The sequence below is a fragment of the Palaemon carinicauda genome, chromosome 41 (assembly GCF_036898095.1).
Source record: "Palaemon carinicauda isolate YSFRI2023 chromosome 41, ASM3689809v2, whole genome shotgun sequence".
NCBI lineage: Eukaryota > Metazoa > Arthropoda > Malacostraca > Decapoda > Palaemonidae > Palaemon > Palaemon carinicauda.
Window position 1 is genome coordinate 27,457,501 of NC_090765.1, and position 21,844 is coordinate 27,479,344.

Sequence of the window (21,844 nt, forward strand, 5' to 3'; positions counted from 1 at the left end):
AAAAATGAATAACATCTTGCTTGGCCAATGAATGTCATTTCAAAATAAGCGATGTATTCTGGTGGCAAATCACAGTCGTCGAACAATTCAATAAATCCTTCGACAATGTCAATTAAAGGTAGAAAAACTAATGCAAAAAAAAAAAAAAAAAAAACATCTAATCTTCAAATTAGATACCCCCATCTTCTTTATACCGTTATCTTAGTCGTAGGTCGCATATTTTCCTAAAAATAGACAGATAAATGAAAGTGACATGAACTTATTATTACATCTGCAAACTTCTACAAAAGCTTTCCGAGCTCATTTCAATGTCAGTTAACAAAAATCTTGGATTAAGATGCAGTTTGAGTTACAACAAAGGTGTGAATAGACGAATATAAGTTTCCTTTGTCCTACCCTGAAGCGGGGCAAAAATTCTGGGAATACTAAATGCACCCTCTTGAATTTGAATACAATACAGCTGATGTTATATTGATGGACTTACTTTAAAGGTACCATCTGCTGCCCAATTAGGAAAATTAACCAAATCTTCTAAGGCATCTTCCGTCGCAAATATAAGTATTCTTTTCTCGGCCTCAATGCCAGTCTCAAATGCAATGAACTCTCCAATTTCAAGAAAACATTAGGATTTGGATATCTCAAAATTATTCCTTTGCTGTGGATTTGGTGGTGCATTTTGAGCTTTTTGTCTCCATCGACGAACATTTCTTCCCATTGATGATAAAGCTGACATATGGTGGAGAGCATTGTAAACTGATCTTCCTTAGTGATCGTTCCTCCAATTAAGACTTCATACTGGTTTGCATGCTGAAACTGAAATAGTTTTTAATTTGGTCTTGTGCTAAAATTTTAGAACCTGAAGATTGTACCGCACGTGTTTCATACACTGTAACGGTTTTGCCTTTTATCTTATCACTCGCTCTTCCTGGCACTGTTAATGAACCAACCTGTATAAACCTGATGGCTCATGTTTAATTTTGTTTTAATTTTTGTGACGTTCTTGCTCGAAAGTCTTGGTATTTAAGCTAGATTTCTGTTTAGTAAATTTTAGTTGCATTCACCTCGCCTCTCAGTGTGTTCAGGTCCCTCCCTCCTTCCCCCTCACTGATGTGTCTTACTGTTTGATGGTGCTGCCCTCTGACACTGACTTTACTCAACGCCACACCCCTGAAACTACTGCCCTTCACCAGTACACAGACATTTGCCTGGTTTCAGTGTGCCGAGGTCCAGTTTTGCATTAAGGGCGTGACTTGCTTAAGCACCAAAGCAGACTGTTCTCGCAGTGATCCCTGAGAACACTTCACCGGAAATATCGAATTAGCTTTGCGACCAAGGGGACACCCCAATAGCGTGCTACGCCCTCAAAACATAGCTCCTGGAGCAGTACTCACCATCGCCAACTGCCTGTATAGCCAAAATTTTTCAGCTCTCTACAACCATTGAGGGACCAAAAGCCTTCACACATCCTCAAGAAAATGGCCAGTACCACTCGCCTGCAACCTGCCGCAGATGGCTCTCCTTATGAAGTGAGTCTACTCTGTGCCCTTTAGGTACGGTGCCTACCCAAACCTGTACGCGCTGCCATTCCTGATGTTGATATTTTCCCCATGAAGGACCTGAGGATCGAAGTCGATTGAAGTCGATGCCTTTATAGACAGCCACTTCACCATCTTCAAGACCTCCATCAGTGCCTCCACTCCTGACGAACAGGTCAACAGGTCTCCAGCCTGTTACATGCCGGAGCAGTGACAAAACTGCCCACCACCCACATATACCACCCCTCACTTACGCCCCAACTAACGACCTCTCCAGCCACTTACTGGTGCCCATCGGACGCAGTTATGCTACTACTACTCCAGATTCAGGGCTGCTGCAAAGAAATGTACAAATGGTTGTCAGTGGAAAAAAAAGTTTAAGTAGGCTATTGCTTGCAGCCGTGGCCTCCCCTGTCACTAATCTTTTCCTTCTACATGATGCCGGTACGGTCGTGCAATTTTTGGCAGACACGGGTGCTTGCCATTCTGTTTTGCCAAGGCCACTCTCCAGGGCATGACATAGTCTGTCTAAGTCTGCCTGGTAGCTGTCAGTGGGTCTGCGATGCCCGCCTACATTTATGAAACCCTCACATTATCGTTTGGGAGCTCCAAATATACTTGAAAGTTTCTCTTAGCTGATGTCACATTGCCAATTATTGGTGCGGATTTCCTCTCACATTTCCACCTCCTTGTTGATGTAGCTCACCGTCAGCTAGTCAACTTGGATTCATACTCTTCAACACCTACCCAACCTACCCCCACCGACCTCGCTCTCCACATCAACTCACCCAAGGATGCCTACGCCCACCTCCTCTCATCGAACCCGTAAGTTTTCTGTCCAGAACTTTGTCAAATACCCATGATTCCCTCCAAACACTGTATTTATCACTATATGACGGGGCTCGCAGTGTTTGCCAGATTCAGGCATCTGGCAGCAGATCGATTGGCAGCCGCTAAACAAACATTCGCTGTAATAGAAGAAATGGGCCTTTACCAAAATGTTTCAAGCCCATGGTCGTCACCATTACACACCATCCTTGCGTCTGTGGGGGGATTACATTTGCCTGAATATCCAGACAGAACCGGATCACTATCCCCTCCTAAACATCGTCGACGTGACCTCTTACTTACACAAAGGTGCATATGAACCCAAAAGACATTCCCAAGACCACCATCACCATTCCTTTTGGTACATACCTCTTCAATTACTCTTGTTTTGGCCTTCATAATGCTGGGTCCACTTTTCAACTCCTCCTGGATGGCATCTTAGGGGACCTCCCATTCTGTGTATGTTACATGGACGAAATACTTGTGTTTTTTCCTCCAAATAGGAACACCCCCATCACCTAGGCATCATGATCGACCACCTACAAGAGAACGGCATTGTAGTCCTGTATGACAAGTGTACCTTTGGCGCTAACAAAGTATCATTCTTAGGGCACTGCATCACTCCTGAAGGAGTCCATCTACTCCCTGAAAAGGTAGCAACGGTTCAGAACTTCCCCACACCCTCGACTGACAAAGGACTGCAAGAATTCTTGGACATAATCAACTTTTATCACTGTTTCCTGTCAGTCATCATTACCACTCTTACCACCCCCCTCTTCGTCTCCCACATGGGCAAGCCAAAAGACCTGAAGTGGGGTCCCCTTCAAGAAGCAGCATTCTGCAATGCAAAGAATGCCCTACCAACCACTACGGCTATCACTTTTCCCATACCACATGCTCCTCTCCTTCTCTCCACTTGCCAGCGACGTCACTATATTGTGCAAAACTCGAACAGGTGGTCAACAGCTCACCCTGCCTACTGGCCTTCTTCAGTAGAAAACTGTCCAAGGCGGAATCTGGCTACTCTACCTTCGACCACAAAGTGCTGTCGGTACACTTGGCTGTCTGTCACTTTTGCCACTTCTTGGAAGGTACCCCTATTGTCATTCACACGAACCACATGCCTCTGGTGTACGCCTTCACTCGACAGTTCGACGCCTGGTCCTCCCGTCAACACCAACATCTCTCTGCCGGGCTGAATACAGTTGCACCCTTCAACACGTCCCTGGAAAAATAAATCCCGTTGCCAATGCCGTGTCAAGAAAAACATTGGCTGCCATTCACCTGGAAAAAGATCCAGAGTAACAAGCATCGTACATATCTTACATATCCCTCTATTGGGAAGACGTCCCCGTTGACGACTCCAACGCCACCTTTCTCTGTGACGTTAAGACTGGTAGACCTAGACTGTGAATACCTGCTCCCTTATAATGACAGGTGTTTGATTTCATTCATGGCCTTTCACATCCCTCGCCCCGATCTCCCTTCACAGCTACTGAAGATAAAGTTCAATTGGCATAGCATTACTAATGATGCTAAGGATTGGGTAAGCTCCTGTACTTCATGCCAAACATCAAAAGTACATTGACACATGGATTCAGGAATGGACACCTTTCCTCAACCTCACTGTTGATTTTCTCACATTCACATCAACGTAGTAGGACCCCTACCCACATCACAAGGACATCATTACCTGTTTACTGTCATTGACAACTCCACTTGTTGGCCTGAAGCCATTCCCATGGAAACTGCAACGTCCACCTCATGTTCACCAGCCTTACTCTCAGGATGCATAGCGACATTTGGTATCCCTGAGCATATTTTTCTGACAGGGGTACCACATTCACCTCTCAATTATGGACATCCTTAGCGAATCTCTTGGGAATCACCCTACATTAGATAACCGCCTACAACCCTGCTGCAAACGGAATGGTTGGATGTTTTCATTGCACCCTCAAAGGAGCTTTGACGTCCCACTGCAAGGACTCCAACTGGTTTATCCGGATTCTCTTGGTCCTCCTAGAACTAATGACCTCTCCTAAAGACGCCCTAGATGTCTCGGCAGCTGAAATGGTGTATGGGGACCCGTTGGTCGTCCCTGCCAAATTTTTTCCGTCGGCAACTTCCGACAATCTCCAGCACCTATGTCACATTCTAGGAAAATTTACCTCATGCCACCAGACTTACAAGCTCCCAGCTAAGCAATACATACTGACAGATCTGCACTCAGTAACGCACGTTTTCCTGCCCAACAACACTAGAAAGCCACCACTAACGCCCCCTTACACAGGCCCTTTCCTCGTGATCCATTGTACGCCGAAGGCTTTTTTCATCAACATCTGTGGCAAAGAAGACTGGGTCTCCATTGATCCCCTAAAACATGCATATCTCCCTCCAGATGACCCGCCTACAGTACGCCTTTCAAGAGCGCGGCGTCCTATTTCACCTGTATGTCATTTTTAGGGGGGAGCCATGTACTGCACGTGTTTCATACACGCTGGCACACTGTCACGGTTTTGCTTTTTATCTTATCACTGACTCTTCCCTGCACTGTTGATAAACCAATGTGTATAACCCTGATAGCTCATGTTTGATTTTGTTTTCATTTTTTGACGATCTTCCTTGCAAGTTCTGGTATTTAAGCCCGATATCTGTTTAATAAAGTTTAGTTGCAGTCACCTTACCTCTCAGTTATCACCCAACTGGTGCATCGCACAAGATCTATGGTTGTGCTCATTGCATTGCTCTGCAATGGAATCATTCACGTTTTGTATTCTTGCTCTGCAAGATCGCTCTACACATCTCCAATATGTTTTTGTTTCATCAGCATTTTTCTTATGGAAGTAGTAGCTGTAATTTTTCTCGACAATAAACCTTTCCTTCCACCTATATTAGATTTTCTAAACATGTCCATGGGTTTTGCTTAATTTTCTTAATTATAAAATCTAGGATGTAGTAGATATTTTCAGTTCGCAGTGCTCGAGTAAACTAAATTTTCTGGCTTAATGTACTGTTTGCTTTGAAAAATACTAAACCTCTTGTCAAATTTTATGTATACTATATATTTATTTGTCTAGGGCTACGAAATGTATTTGTCTACCGTTATGGTAACTTTATATTGGCTTGTCTAGAGCTATGAAATGTATTGGTTTTCAATCAACTATAGCAAGCAATAGTTTTAAAGTATACCATTAAAAATAATAAGTGTAGAGCTATTGAATATGTTAATGTGCTGCTATGGGCCGAAGGAACGCTACAAAGATCCTTAATAATACCCACAGTGAACAGCAAGAGGTGCACTGCTAGCACTACCCTTCCTATGGAAGTGTTCCGAATCATTTCCTACGACATCCTATGAAATTCCACCAAGTTTATCCACACTATAAACCAGGAAACAGTTAGAAAACAAAAAATATAAATCAGAACAACTGGATCTTGCTGTTGTTGTGCTGCTTTTCAAAGCGATCAACAAATTCTTACATATTGAGATTTTGTGTTCATTTTGCGTGAATTCAAAGAACCCTTAAGGAAGACACACTTGTACCACCCATATTATTTTGTGAATACCTTTTTATTAGCTATAGTAATTCAAAGCTCGATTTCCCTAAGTCAAGAAATGATTGTGTAAAGGTGCATAAAGGCAGATAACCCTAGAGGGTATTTACACTGGTGCCCTTCTCTGATTGCTTGTTAATTTATCTCCCTGGTTGTTTTACTTCAGATTATAGAAAAGGGGGGATCTACACTGTCAGTCATGCGTTTATTTTCAGGAAGTTTGAGCTATTAGAATATATATATATATATATATATATATATATATATATATATATATATATATATATATATATATATATATATATATATATATATATATATATGTGTGTGTGTGTGTGTGTGTGTGTGTGTGTGTGTGTGTTTTGGTGCACAAAGCAAAGGAAATATTGTCGTTGGTAAACAAAAAAAGTTAATGATTTACTCTTACTACCACAAAACACACTGCGAAATCTCTGGATGTTATATATAAAGCAAAAATGAAGTGGAAAATGAGGATAATTTTGGAGGATTCAAAACCGTGAGAGACTGAAATATAGAGTCACTCTTTGGGTGACTGCTTTGAATAGAGATGGGGCACTAAGACTGGTAGTGTCCTATCCCCGTTCAAAGCTATGTAGCTGGTTTCTGAACGTGCTGATCATGTATCCAAATATTAACAATATAAATTTTCGCAGAAATAAAAATGGAATTCGAGTTAGTAAGAGACTCTTTAGCTATGGTAAGTAGCTCTTCTAGGAGAATGATACTCCAAAATCAAACCATTGTTCTCTAGTCTTGGGTAGTGCCATAGCCTCTGTACAGTACACACACACACACACACACACACACACACACACACATATATATATATATATATATATATATATATATATATATATATATATATATATATATATATATATATATATATATATATATATTATCATTTTTCATTTTATAGTGCGGAGTAGTGACGGAATATACGGGTTTATGATCTATTTTGGAAATTTAGTAAATGCTACGAAAGAGAATAGTAAAACCTAGTAATTTTGTTTGATTTTCTTCATATCCACTACTAAAAGGATATTGCGCAAATAGAGAGTGTACAAAGGTCCTATACTGCTAGAATAGAAGAAGTTAAGGACCTTGACTACTGGGAAAGACTGCAATTTTTAAAACTATACTGTCTAGAAAGGAGAAGAGAACGCTACATGGTAATACAAGCATGGGAGCAAATAGAAGGAATTACTGAAAACTTCATGGAGCTAAAAATATCAGAAAGAGCAAGCCGAGGTAGATTAAGGGTACCAAAAAATGTACCAGGTAAACTAAGAAAGACGCACAGGACATTAATCCACTACGCACCAGCATCGATAATGCAGCGACTATTTAATGTGCTGCCAGCTCATCTAAGAAACATATCAGGAGTGAGCGTAGATATGTTTAAGAATAAGCTCGATAAATACCTAAGATGCATCCCAGACCATCCAAGACTGGAGGATGCAAAATACACCGGAAGATGCATTAGCAACTCTCTGGTGGATATACAAGGTGCCTCACACTGAGGGACCTGGGGGAACCCAAACAAAAAATAAAGCAAATAAGGTAAGGCGCTCTCTCTCTCTCTCTCTCTCTCTCTCTCTCTCTATATATATATATATATATATATATATATATATATATATATATATATATATATATATATATATATATATATATATATATATATATATATATAAACACATGTATATGGTTTATATATATATATATATATATATATATATATATATATATATATATATATATATATATATATATAAACACATGTATATGGTTTATATATCATCATCATCCAGCCACAGATTGTTCACTGCAGAACAAAGGCCTCAGACATGTCCTTCCACACGCGTCTGTTTATGATCCTTCTATGCCAGTCTATACCCGGAAATTTTCTTAGCTCGTCAATCCTCATACTCTCTCTCTCTCTCTCTCTCTCTCTCTCTCTCTCTCTCTCTCTCTCTCTCTCTCTCTCTCTCTCTCTCTCTCTCTCTCTCTATATATATATATATATATATATATATATATATATATATATATATATATATGTATATATATATATATATATATATATATAAATATATATATTATATATAAATATATATTCGTATATATATATATATATATATATATATATATATATATATATATATGCATATATATATATGTATGTATATATATACGTATATATATATATATATATATATATATATATATATATATATATATATACATATATATATATATATATATATATATATATATATATATATATATATATATATATATATCCCTCTGCCGAGTCCATATTGTAGATTATTTCTTTTGACCCGGAAGGCAGGAATGCACTTGCCATCCTCTTAATTGTCAGGTTGCTTAGTCAACATTAAGATGTCTGTTCATTATTTTTTTTTTGGTCTTTTCTTTCATATTGTGTAATGGAAACTAAGAACTTCGCGAATCCTCTCAATCCACCGCACAAATTAATCTCATTTTGATCCTCAAAAGGATTTACTGTCTTGGATTTCATATCAATTTCGATATATAAAGTAATTTTATGTTTCTTTTGCTCCTTCTTTGTCTGCATCTTTTCCCACTTTTATGTGGGGTCGATGTTTCTGGCCAGTATTTTCCATCTACCCATCTTCTTATCCTCCTCTTCCCTCTGATTCTTGTTAGTATGTTGTTTCTTCTTTTCCTCCTCCTTTTCATTTTCCTTCTCCTGCTTCTCATTTCCATTCGCCTTCTCTTCCAGATTCTTGGTATTCGTTTTTTTTTTTTCTTATTTTCCTCCCTTCCATTCTCCTTCTCTTTCTGCTAACTTTATCTGTATTCCCCGTGCCAATCTAGTATGGGCATCCTCTCTCTCAAATTGAAGATTCTTTTGCAACCTCATGCTGATTTTTCAGTACAACCTCCTTACACATGCTGCCATCTTAAAAGCTTGTTTGTGTCAGGTATTTCAACTCCTAGACGTTCTAGAAGCTCTCTAAGCATGGATTGACAATTCTTTGTCATACGATGGTACCTTTTCAAATTCCACGGTTTATAGAGTTCAGTCATTGCCTCATAGACCTGCCGTGGTGCCAGGTTTTCTATCTGGTATTCATCCTTTACAAAGAACTCACATTCAGAAGGTGTTAATGTGTAAAAGGGCATCAACCATTCTTCTTTTTCAGAGTCTTCTTTTGGTAACCCTTCAAAATATCGCTCCCTGTACTCCCATTCGAATTTCACGGTGGTATGCATTATATGCAACAGACGGCACATATGGCGAAACGGGTACAGTGATTCCCTGTCAAGATACCTCTCTAGCACGACAATTTTGCAGAATCCCGGGTTGTCGTCCTTTTCCTCCCATTCTTCATAATTCTTCCGAAACATATCTTCAATATCTAGTGGTGGTTGTGAGAAGGGTAGATTTAAGAAAGGGGAGGATTCTGGTGTTGTTTTTGAGAAGAGGGCCTTTAAGAAAGGGGAGGATTCTGGTGGATTTAAGAAGAGGGGGAATTCAAGTGATGAATGTGAGGAAGAACAACCAAGTGATGAATGTGAGGAGGAAGAATAAAGTGATAAATTTGAGAAGGAAAAATCTAGTGATGAACGTGAGGAGGAAGAATAAAGTGGTGACTGTGAGGAGGAAGAACCAGGTGATGAATGTGGGAAGGAAGAATCAAGTGATGAATGTGAGGAGGTCTCTTCATCCTTTCCATAAAGCCCCACCAAACGAGCGTTGATTTTATCTTCTCGTCGGAGCTCCTTTTGAAGTCTTTTGATTTCTTTGCGCTTGTTTCTAAAGCATTTGACCACCCTTTCGTGAAGAATCTCTATACGAAAACCTAAACGCTTATTTTCTTTATTCAATCTTGCTATTATCTCCTCTTGTTCCTTTTGACGATTAGGGTCAGTTGTCTTCTTCGCCTGCTCTTCCTCCTGACTCCTTTCATTCTTCTTGTGATACTCCTCCTCCCTTTCCTTCCTATCTTTCAGAAACTCTTCCCACCTTTGTGTATTAAAACTTATTCTAATACATACAGGGCACATTGAATATCTAATTAAATCAAATCCAACCAAGGGTCTAAGAATTTGATTGAGAAAGTGGCCCAAGTAGCACTTGCCACAATCGAACTTTAAACGGAAAACTTGGATGGGCATTTTTGGGTTATTGTGATGGACCACCATAACCGAGTCACATTTACGCTGCCTAGGAATGGAGTAATTTTCTCTATCCCATGCGGGAGTGCCATTGTTTATATGATCAACGATTTCTTGTTCAATGAAGGTTCCATTGAGTGGTTGCCCTGTTCTGATCTCCTTTTTTTTGGAGAGATTTTTTATGTTCTGTCAATACTCTCCGAATTGTTTATCTTTTCCATCAATTGTTGTCTATCCTTTTTTAGCCTCTCGCTTTTTCTATTATCTTCCTTCTCCTTGTTTAATTTTTCTTTATTTTTTCTCTTCCCCTTCTCCCCCTTATTCCTCTGATTATTGGTATTCTGTTTTTCCTCCTTTCCATTCTTCTTCTCCTTCTGATCCTTGCTATTCTTGGTTATCTTATTTTCCTTCTTTCCATAAAGTCCCATCAAACTAGCGTTGATTTCTTTATTTTCGTAGAAGCTCCTTTTCAAGTCTTTTGATTTTCTTTTTATTCTCTATATTTTTTCTGACGACCTGGTTTTTAAGTCTCCTTATGCAGTCCTTTAAATGCTTCTTTTCTCTCTTCAATTCTTCTTTTTTCTTGCTTAGTTCTTCTTCACGATTGGGGGTAATTATCTTCTTTTCCTCCTCTTGCCTCTGATTTTTTTCATTATATTTTTTCTTCTTCTCCTCCTTTTCAGTTTCCTTCTCCTGCTTCTTCTTTCCAGCCTCCTTCTTTTTCTTCTTCTCCTCCCTTCCATTCTCCTTCTCTTCCTTATTATTAAGATGTAGAAGCTCCTTTTCAAGTCTTTCGATTTTCTTTTTATTCTTCTTCTTCTTCTCCTCCTTTTCACTTTCCTTCTCCTGCTTCTCCTTTCCAGCCTCCTCCTTTTTCTCCTTCTCCTCCCTTCCATTCTCCTTTTCTTTCTGACTATGATGATGTAGAAGCTCCTTTTCAAATCTTTCGATTTTCATTTTATTCTTCCTTTTCTTCTCCTCCTTTTCACTTTCCTTCTCCTGCTTCTCCTTTTCACTTTCCTTCTCCTGCTTCTCCTTTTCACTTTCCTTCTCCTGCTTCTCCTTTTCACTTTCCTTCTCCTGCTTCTCCTTTTCACTTTCCTTCTCCTGCTTCTCCATTCCAGCCTCCTTCTTTTTCTCCTTCTCCTCCCTTCCATTCTCCTTTTCATTCTGATTATGATGATGTAGAAGCTCTTTTTCAAGCCTTTCGATTTTCTTTTTATTCTTCCTTTTCTTCTCCTCCTTTTCACTTTCCTTCTCCTGCTTCTCCTTTTCACTTTCCTTCTCCTGCTTCTCCATTCCAGCCTCCTTCTTTTTCTCCTTCTCCTCCCTTCCATTCTCCATTTCTTTCTGATTATGATGTAGAAGCTCCTTTTCAAATCTTTCGATTTTCTTTTTATTCTTCCTTTTCTTCTCCTCCTTTTCACTTTCCTTCTCCTGCTTCTCCATTCCAGCCTCCTTCTTTTTCTCCTTCTCCTCCCTTCCATTCTCCTTTTCTTTCTGATTATGATGTAGAAGCTCCTTTTCAAGCCTTTCGATTTTCTTTTTATTCTTCCTTTTCTTCTCCTCCTTTTCACTTTCCTTCTCCTGCTTCTCCTTTTCACTTTCCTTCTCCTGCTTCTCCATTCCAGCCTCCTTCTTTTTCTCCTTCTCCTCCCTTCCATTCTCCTTTTCATTCTGATTATGATGATGTAGAAGCTCTTTTTCAAGCCTTTCGATTTTCTTTTTATTCTTCTTCTTCTTCTCCTCCTTTTCACTTTCCTTCTCCTGCTTCTCCTTTTCACTTTCCTTCTCCTGCTTCTCCTTTTCACTTTCCTTCTCCTGCTTCTCCTTTTCACTTTCCTTCTCCTGCTTCTCCTTTTCACTTTCCTTCTCCTGCTTCTCCTTTTCACTTTCCTTCTCCTGCTTCTCCTTTTCACTTTCCTTCTCCTGCTTCTCCTTTTCACTTTCCTTCTCCTGTTTCTCCTTTTCACTTTCCTTCTCCTGCTTCTCCTTTTCACTTTCCTTCTCCTGCTTCTCCTTTTCACTTTCCTTCTCCTGCTTCTCCTTTTCACTTTCCTTCTCCTGTTTCTCCTTTTCACTTTCCTTCTCCTGCTTCTCCTTTTCACTTTCCTTCTCCTGCTTCTCCTTTTCACTTTCCTTCTCCTGCTTCTCCTTTTCACTTTCCTTCTCCTGCTTCTCCTTTTCACTTTCCTTCTCCTGCTTCTCCTTTTCACTTTCCTTCTCCTGCTTCTCCTTTTCACTTTCCTTCTCCTGCTTCTCCTTTTCACTTTCCTTCTCCTGCTTCTCCTTTTCACTTTCCTTCTCCTGCTTCTCCTTTTCACTTTCCTTCTCCTGCTTCTCCTTTTCACTTTCCTTCTCCTGCTTCTCCTTTTCACTTTCCTTCTCCTGTTTCTCCTTTTCACTTTCCTTCTCCTGCTTCTCCTTTTCACTTTCCTTCTCCTGCTTCTCCTTTTCACTTTCCTTCTCCTGCTTCTCCTTTTCACTTTCCTTCTCCTGTTTCTCCTTTTCACTTTCCTTCTCCTGCTTCTCCTTTTCACTTTCCTTCTCCTGCTTCTCCTTTTCACTTTCCTTCTCCTGCTTCTCCATTCCAGCCTCCTTCTTTTTCTCCTTCTCCTCCCTTCCATTCTCCATTTCTTTCTGATTATGATGTAGAAGCTCCTTTTCAAGTCTTTCGATTTTCTTTTTATTCTTCTTCTTCTTCTCCTCCTTTTCACTTTTCCTTCTCCTGCTTCTCCTTTTCACTTTCCTTCTCCTGCTTCTCCATTCCAGCCTCCTTCTTTTTCTCCTTCTCCTCCCTTCCATTCTCCATTTCTTTCTGATTATGATGTAGAAGCTCCTTTTCAAATCTTTCGATTTTCTTTTTATTCTTCCTTTTCTTCTCCTCCTTTTCACTTTCCTTCTCCTGCTTCTCCATTCCAGCCTCCTTCTTTTTCTCCTTCTCCTCCCTTCCATTCTCCTTTTCTTTCTGATTATGATGTAGAAGCTCCTTTTCAAGTCTTTCGATTTTCTTTTTATTCTTCTTCTTCTTCTCCTCCTTTTCACTTTCCTTCTCCTGCTTCTCCTTTTCACTTTCCTTCTCCTGCTTCTCCATTCCAGCCTCCTTCTTTTTCTCCTTCTCCTCCCTTCCATTCTCCATTTCTTTCTGATTATGATGTAGAAGCTCCTTTTCAAGTCTTTCGATTTTCTTTTTATTCTTCTTCTTCTTCTCCTCCTTTTCACTTTCCTTCTCCTGCTTCTCCTTTTCACTTTCCTTCTCCTGCTTCTCCATTCCAGCCTCCTTCTTTTTCTCCTTCTCCTCCCTTCCATTCTCCATTTCTTTCTGATTATGATGTAGAAGCTCCTTTTCAAATCTTTCGATTTTCTTTTTATTCTTCCTTTTCTTCTCCTCCTTTTCACTTTCCTTCTCCTGCTTCTCCTTTTCACTTTCCTTCTCCTGCTTCTCCATTCCAGCCTCCTTCTTTTTCTCCTTCTCCTCCCTTCCATTCTCCATTTCTTTCTGATTATGATGTAGAAGCTCCTTTTCAAATCTTTCGATTTTCTTTTTATTCTTCCTTTTCTTCTCCTCCTTTTCACTTTCCTTCTCCTGCTTCTCCTTTTCACTTTTCTTCTCCTGCTTCTCCATTCCAGCCTCCTTCTTTTTCTCCTTCTCCTCCCTTCCATTCTCCTTTTCTTTCTGATTATGATGATGTAGAAGCTCCTTTTCAAATCTTTCGATTTTCTTTTTATTCTTCTTCTTCTCCTCCTTTTCACTTTCCTTCTCCTGCTTCTCCTTTTCACTTTCCTTCTCCTGCTTCTCCATTCCAGCCTCCTTCTTTTTCTCCTTCTCCTCCCTTCCATTCTCCTTCTCTTTCTGATTATGATGATGTAGAAGCTCCTTTTCAAGTCTTTCGATTTTCTTTTTATTCTTCCTTTTCTTCTCCTCCTTTTCACTTTCCTTCTCCTGCTTCTCCTTTTCACTTTCCTTCTCCTGCTTCTCCATTCCAGCCTCCTTCTTTTTCTCCTTCTCCTCCCTTCCATTCTCCTTTTCTTTCTGATTATGATGTAGAAGCTCCTTTTCAAGCCTTTCGATTTTCTTTTTATTCTTCTTCTTCTCCTCCTTTTCACTTTCCTTCTCCTGCTTCTCCTTTTCACTTTCCTTCTCCTGCTTCTCCATTCCAGCCTCCTTCTTTTTCTCCTTCTCCTCCCTTCCATTCTCCTTCTCTTTCTGATTATGATGTAGAAGCTCCTTTTCAAGCCTTTCGATTTTCTTTTTATTCTTCCTTTTCTTCTCCTCCTTTTCACTTTCCTTCTCCTGCTTCTCCTTTTCACTTTCCTTCTTCTGCTTCTCCATTCCAGCCTCCTCCTTTTTCTCCTTCTCCTCCCTTCCATTCTCCTTTTCTTTCTGATTATGATGTAGAAGCTCCTTTTCAAGTCTTTCGATTTTCTTTTTATTCTTCTTCTTCTCCTCCTTTTCACTTTCCTTCTCCTGCTTCTCCTTTTCACTTTCCTTCTCCTGCTTCTCCATTCCAGCCTCCTTCTTTTTCTCCTTCTCCTCCCTTCCATTCTCCTTTTCTTTCTGATTATGATGTAGAAGCTCCTTTTCAAGTCTTTCGATTTTCTTTTTATTCTTCTTCTTCTTCTCCTCCTTTTCACTTTCCTTCTCCTGCTTCTCCTTTTCACTTTCCTTCTCCTGCTTCTCCATTCCAGCCTCCTTCTTTTTCTCCTTCTCCTCCCTTCCATTCTCCATTTCTTTCTGATTATGATGTAGAAGCTCCTTTTCAAGTCTTTCGATTTTCTTTTTATTCTTCCTTTTCTTCTCCTCCTTTTCACTTTCCTTCTCCTGCTTCTCCTTTTCACTTTCCTTCTCCTGCTTCTCCATTCCAGCCTCCTTCTTTTTCTCCTTCTCCTCCCTTCCATTCTCCATTTCTTTCTGATTATGATGTAGAAGCTCCTTTTCAAGTCTTTCGATTTTCTTTTTATTCTTCTTCTTCTCCTCCTTTTCACTTTCCTTCTCCTGCTTCTCCATTCCAGCCTCCTTCTTTTTCTCCTTCTCCTCCCTTCCATTCTCCATTTCTTTCTGATTATGATGTAGAAGCTCCTTTTCAAGTCTTTCGATTTTCTTTTTATTCTTCTTCTTCTCCTCCTTTTCACTTTCCTTCTCCTGCTTCTCCATTCCAGCCTCCTTCTTTTTCTCCTTCTCCTCCCTTCCATTCTCCATTTCTTTCTGATTATGATGTAGAAGCTCCTTTTCAAGTCTTTCGATTTTCTTTTTATTCTTCTTCTTCTCCTCCTTTTCACTTTCCTTCTCCTGCTTCTCCATTCCAGCCTCCTTCTTTTTCTCCTTCTCCTCCCTTCCATTCTCCTTTTCTTTCTGATTATGATGTAGAATATTTTCCGAGAATTCTCTCAGCCACACACTTAATAAAAATACATTGTAACTTGTAATCGCCATTCTTAACGGTATCGAGTAGTGCATTCAGTTACCCTTATTTTGAATTAATTCAATTCTGTCATCAGAATTCCACAACAGACTTCATGATCTGAAAAAGGCTTCAAAGCACTCTCAGATCCGGATTCGACTCCAAGGTGAAACTCATCCGTAGAAATACTGAATGAATTCCTGACAAGGCTCTGAAAGATCCTCCGTCTCTCTGCAAAGACAGTAAAAGCTTCGCTAGGAATAATAAGAATACGAAGACGAAGAAGAAGAAGAATAAGAGAATACCATAACAGACTTCACGATTCGAAATAGTGTTCAAAACACTCTCGGATCCGGGTTCGACTCCAAGGTGTCACTCATCGTCAGTAGAAATGCTGAATGCATTCCTGACAAGGCTCTGAATGATCCTCCGTCTTTCTGCAAAGACAGTAAAAGCTTCGCTAGGAATCTTCAAAGTGGCTCTAACGGGAAAGAGACCTTTGACGCTGAAGCAGACTGTTCTCTTCCAAGATTTCATTTTTTCATCCTCCGTTCATTTTGACTCGATTTATGATCATTCTCTCTCTCTCTCTCTCTCTCTCTCTCTCTCTCTCTCTCTCTCTCTCTCTCTCTCTCTCTCTCTCTCTCTCTCTCTCTAAAATGAACGGAGAATAAACAAATGAAATCTTGGAAGAGAACAGCCTGCTTCAGCATCAAAGTTCTCTCTCCAGTCAGAGCTTTTACTGTCTTCGCAGAGACGAAGGATGTTTCAGAGCCTTGTCAGGAATGCATTCGGCATTTCTACTGACGTCAATAGGCTGAGGAGGAATTCTCAATCGGCCGAACCATTGTGAAACTGTCAAATCATTAAGAAAAGAGATTTATAAACATTGAATTATCAGCAGACGGAGAGATTTACTGCATTGTCAGGAGGGGTTAAATTAAGCTAGTTTTCTGTTGGCGACCAACTCTAAAGTCAGCCAACTTGTCAAATTGGGTCCATAATTATTCAGTTTACGTGTGTGTGTATATATATATATATATATATATATATATATATATATATATATATATATATATATATATATATATATATATATATATATATTGAAAAAAATAGAGGCCTTTTTGGCGTCTTCATATACACCGTACGTCTGGTAGCGTTGAATGGCAACTGCGTCAGATAGCTTGACGTGCCACAATTGTCCTATTTCGCAAAGTAATTTCAACGATATTATTATTCCAGACATCGCTAAACACTTTCATTTTTGTACTGAATTTATGTGGGGTCGATGTTTGTGGTCAGCGTTCTCCATCTACCTCTGTCCCACACTTCATTACGGGTTAATCCCTTTGATCGAAGGTATTCGCCGATGCAGCCCACCCACCTTTACTTTGGTCTCCCTCTCCTTCTCTGTGGTACTGAATTTCTAATTAGCTTTTTTTCTTAAACCCTTGATCTGTCATTAGTTTTTTGATGAGTTAAATTGGTCATTTTAATTACGTAGGCTACATATTTGAATATGGCAACACAGTATCTATATATGTTTCATACATACCATCATCATCCGGTACTAGTCTACAGTCCTGCCCTTCCACTTGCGTCTGTTCATGGCCTCCCTGTGCCAATCCACGCCAGCAAACTTCCGTAGTTCATCCATCCATCGTTTTCGCTTCCTCTTCCTGCTTCTTTTATATGTATGTATGTATGTATGTATATATATATATATATATATATATATATATATATATATATATATATATATATATATATATATATCTATATATACATATATATATATATATATATATATATATATATATATATACATACATATATATATATATATATATATATATATATATATATATATATATATATATATATATATATATATATATATATATATATATATATATAATATTGAAAACTTGTTGAAAACCAACTCCCCAATTCAAAACTATAAAAATGCATAAGAGGTTATAGTCCAGATCTTCTGCAGTCGAAATCTCTTTTTGGACTATTGATAGTTTGTCATTGTATTCCTAGAAACCTCTCTCTCTCTCTCTCTCTCTCTCTCTCTCTCTCTCTCTCTCTCTCTCTCTCTCTCTCTCTCTCTCTCTCTCTCTCTCTCTCTCTCTCTCTCCCCTTCTTCTGCTTCTTCTTCATTATTATATTAGGAAACTAGTATACACACACACCTTCTTCTTGCAAAAGATGAATGAAGTTATAATTCATCTCATCACTGACCATAACTCTCTCTCTCTCTCTCTCTCTCTCTCTCTCTCTCTCTCTCTCTCTCTCTCTCTCTCTCTCTCTCTCTCTCTCTCTCTCTCTCTCATTATATATATATATATATATATATATATATATATATATATATATATATATATATATATATATATATATATATATATATATATATATATATATATACTGTATATTTATTGGACTACTCCTAAGAAATAACTTAAGAGATCTGAGGTTTCACACTTACCTGTGTCTATTGTGGATGATAAACGAATGGGAATTTTTCAACAAAGGGCTGTTTATGATAATATCCCAAAACACTTGACTCATGCTTTCGGCGACATTAGTTCATGATTTCAAATTAACTATGGTTCGTAAATAAAGAATTTTGGCAATTTTTGGGTACGTTTATGTACGAGTCTATATAATGAGGAAATAAACTTTAACCATTTGTTCATTGAAGGGGGGTAAGTCTTCACATTGAAACTACTCTTCATATTTGTAATTAAAATGACTTTGACACAAATGCTTGTGACTATCATAGTTTTACGTTCAAATGTTGAACATTGTTGACTTTTAAGCAAAAGGGCCATCTAAGGAAAACTTGTTAAAAATAAAATAACCTAATAAAGGATGAAACGTGAAAATAAAGATAACTGACACAATAAATATTTTCAACCAATATGCCGAGTTTAACTATCAAACTTTTTTTTTTCTTCTTGAAAATCCCAGGTTAACATTTAAACTTTTTTTTAAACCCAAGTTTAAGTAAAATTTGGTTTAAAATCACAAGTTTAACAGTCAAACTTTTTTCTTTAAAACCCCAAGTTTATCAGTCAAACATTTTTCCTTTAAAAGGGGGGGTTGAGACTCCCCGTGACGCCCCCCCCCCCCTTGGATCCGCTAGTGTCTTCAAAATACCCAAGAGAAATGAGTTCTCCAAACCTGTAACAGGGCTCTACAAGGCACAAAAAGATTAAGAAGACCCAGACCTACATGGCTGGTGACTATAAAGCATGAAGTAGAAAGGTGATGAATAGAGAAGTATTGAATTGGAAGCTCAAGATAGAACCAACTGACTAAATCTAATCGAGAGACTTCAGCTATGGTAAGCAGCTCTGCTAGGAGTAGGACACTCCAAAATCAAACCATTATTCTCTAGTCTTGGGTAGTACCATAGCCTCAGTACCATGGTCTTTCACATTCTTGGATTAGAGTTTGCTTTAGAGTACACTCGGTCACGCCATTCTATCTTATTTCTCTTCTTGTTTTTTTTTTTGAAGTTTTTATAGTTTATTTATGAAAGATTTTGTTTAATGTTACTGTTCTTAGAATATCCTATTTTGATCGTTTATTACTTCATTAGTTTATTTATTTCAATATTTCCTTTCCTCACTGGGCTATTTTTCCCTGTTGGAGCCTGCGGGCGTATAGCATCTTGCCTTACTTATAATAATAATAATAATAATAATAATAATAATAATAATAATAATAATAATAATAATAATAATAATTGCTAAGCTACAACCATAGTTGGGAACTTGGGAAAGCAGGATGCTATAAGCCCAGGGGCCCAACAGGGAAAATGCCCAGTGAGGAAAGGAGACGGACAAATTATATATTTTGATAACAGTGACAACATTAAAATAAATATTTCCTATATGAATTATAAACACTTTAACAAAATAAGACGAAGTTAAATTAGATAGTGTGCCCGGACACACTGTTCTGTCTTGTTTCTCTTCCTTTTGTTTTGTTCACGTTTTTATAGAATATCTAGGAGATATTTATTTTAATGATGTTACTCTTCTTAAAATTCTTATTTTTCCTGGTTTCCTTTCCGCACTGGGCTATTTACCCTGTTGGAGCCCCTGGGCTTATAGCATACTGCTTTTCCAACTAGGGTTGTAGCTTAGAAAGTAATAATGATAACAATAATGTCTCATGATATTAATATTCTTTGTGGTTATGATAACTTAAGACTCAATTAGCCCACTGACGATGGTGATTGTCTTGTAGTTTCAAAGATTTTAAATCGGGAACAATATGCTTATCGTTAAATGTTAGATAAATATATTTGGACATTTGAATAAAATATGTATTGCTACTCGGTAGTAGTAGTAGTAGTAGTAGTAGTAGTAGTAGTAGTAGTAGTAGTGAATGTCATTTACAATTTGGTATGTTATAATAAGAGAGAGGGTCCTACTGTGCGCTTTACGAGAATACGAAACCTAATCATTATTATTATTATTATTATTATTATTATTATTATTATTAGTAGTAGTAGTAGTAGTAGTAGTAGTAGTAGTAGGTATTAGGTTGGTCAGGGCACCAGCCACCCGTTGAGATACTTTCGCTAGAGGGTTATGGGGTCTTCTGACTGGCTAGACAGTACTACGTTGGATCCTTCTCTCTGGTTATGGTTCATTTTTCCTTTGCCTACGCACACCAAATAATCTGGCCTATTCTTTACACATTCTCCTCTGTCCTCATACACCTGACAACACCGAGATTACCAAACAATTCTTCTTCACCCAAGGGGTTAACTACTGCACTGTAATTGTTCAGTGGCCACTTTTCTCCTGGCAAGGGTAGAAGAGACCTTTTAGCTATGGCAAGCAGCTCTTCTAGGAGGACACTCCAAAATCAAACCATTGTTCTCTATTTTAGGTAGTGCCATAGCCTCTGTACCATGGTCTTCCGCTCTCTTGCTTGTGGGTACACGCGGGCATAATATTCTATCTTAGTACTCTTCCTCTGGTTTTTTGAAAGTTTTTATAGTTTATATAGGAAATATTTATTTTGATATTGTTACTGTTCTTAAGATATTTAATTTTTCCTTGTTTCCTTTCCTCACTTAGCTATTTTCCCTGTTGGAGCCCCTTGGCTTCTAGCATTTTGCTTTTGTAATTAGGATTGTAGCTTAGCTACTACTACTACTACTACTACTACTACTACTACTACTACTACTACTACTAATAATAATAATAATAATAATATTATTAGCCATGTTGGAAAAGCAGAATGCTGCAATACCAAGGGTTCCAACAAGGAAATTAAGTAGGCCCGTGAGGAAAGGAAATAAGTGAATAACAAATTAACTATATACAAGTAATGAATAAAATATGAAGTACTTTCAGATCAGTAGCAATTTTGAAATAGGCCAGTCATGTATAAACTACAATACAGTTTGAACTTTTGAAATTTCACTTATTCAAGTGCCTGATTGGAAAGATCATTTCACAATATGGTCACTATTTGAATAAATCTCATAGACTACTGTGTAGTATTGTGCTATGACGACGAAGGCATGGCTGCTAGAAGTAACTGTCTATAGAGAGACATGGGGTCTTTTGACTGGCCAGACAGTACTACATTGGATCCTTCTCTCTGGTTACGGTTCATTTTCCCTTTACCTACATATTCACACACCGAATAGTCTGGCCTATTCGTTACATATCCTCCTCTGTCCTCGTACACCTGACAACACTGAGATTACCAAACAATTCTTCTTACTGCACTGTAATTGTTCAGTGGCCACTTTCCTCTTTGTGAGGGTAGAAGAGATTCTTTAGCTATGGTAAGCAGCTCTTCTAGGAGAAGGACACTCCAAAATCAAACCATTGTTCTCTAATCTTGGGTAGTGCCTTAGCCTCTGTACCATGGTCTTCCACTGTCTTGGGTTAGAGTTCTCTTGCTTGAGGGTACACTCGGGCACACTGTTCTATCTTATATCTTATTTCTCTTCCACTTGTTTTGTTAAAGTTTTTATAGTTTATAAAGTGATATTTATTTTAATATTGTTGCTCTTCTTAAAATATATTATTTTTCCTTGTTTCCTTTCCTCACTGAGCTATTTTCCCTGTTGGAGCCCCTGGGCTTATAGCATCCTGCTTTTCCAACTAGGGTTGTAGCTTAGCAAGTAATAATAATAATAATGATAATAGGCTACCAAGTATTACGTATAGCACAGTCTTGATAGATACGGGCAATGGATGATCTGTATTTTGATAAATCTTATGTAACATGCATAAAGGACTAACTGAATGGTGGTGCCAGAGATTAATATCCAGATCAGGAATA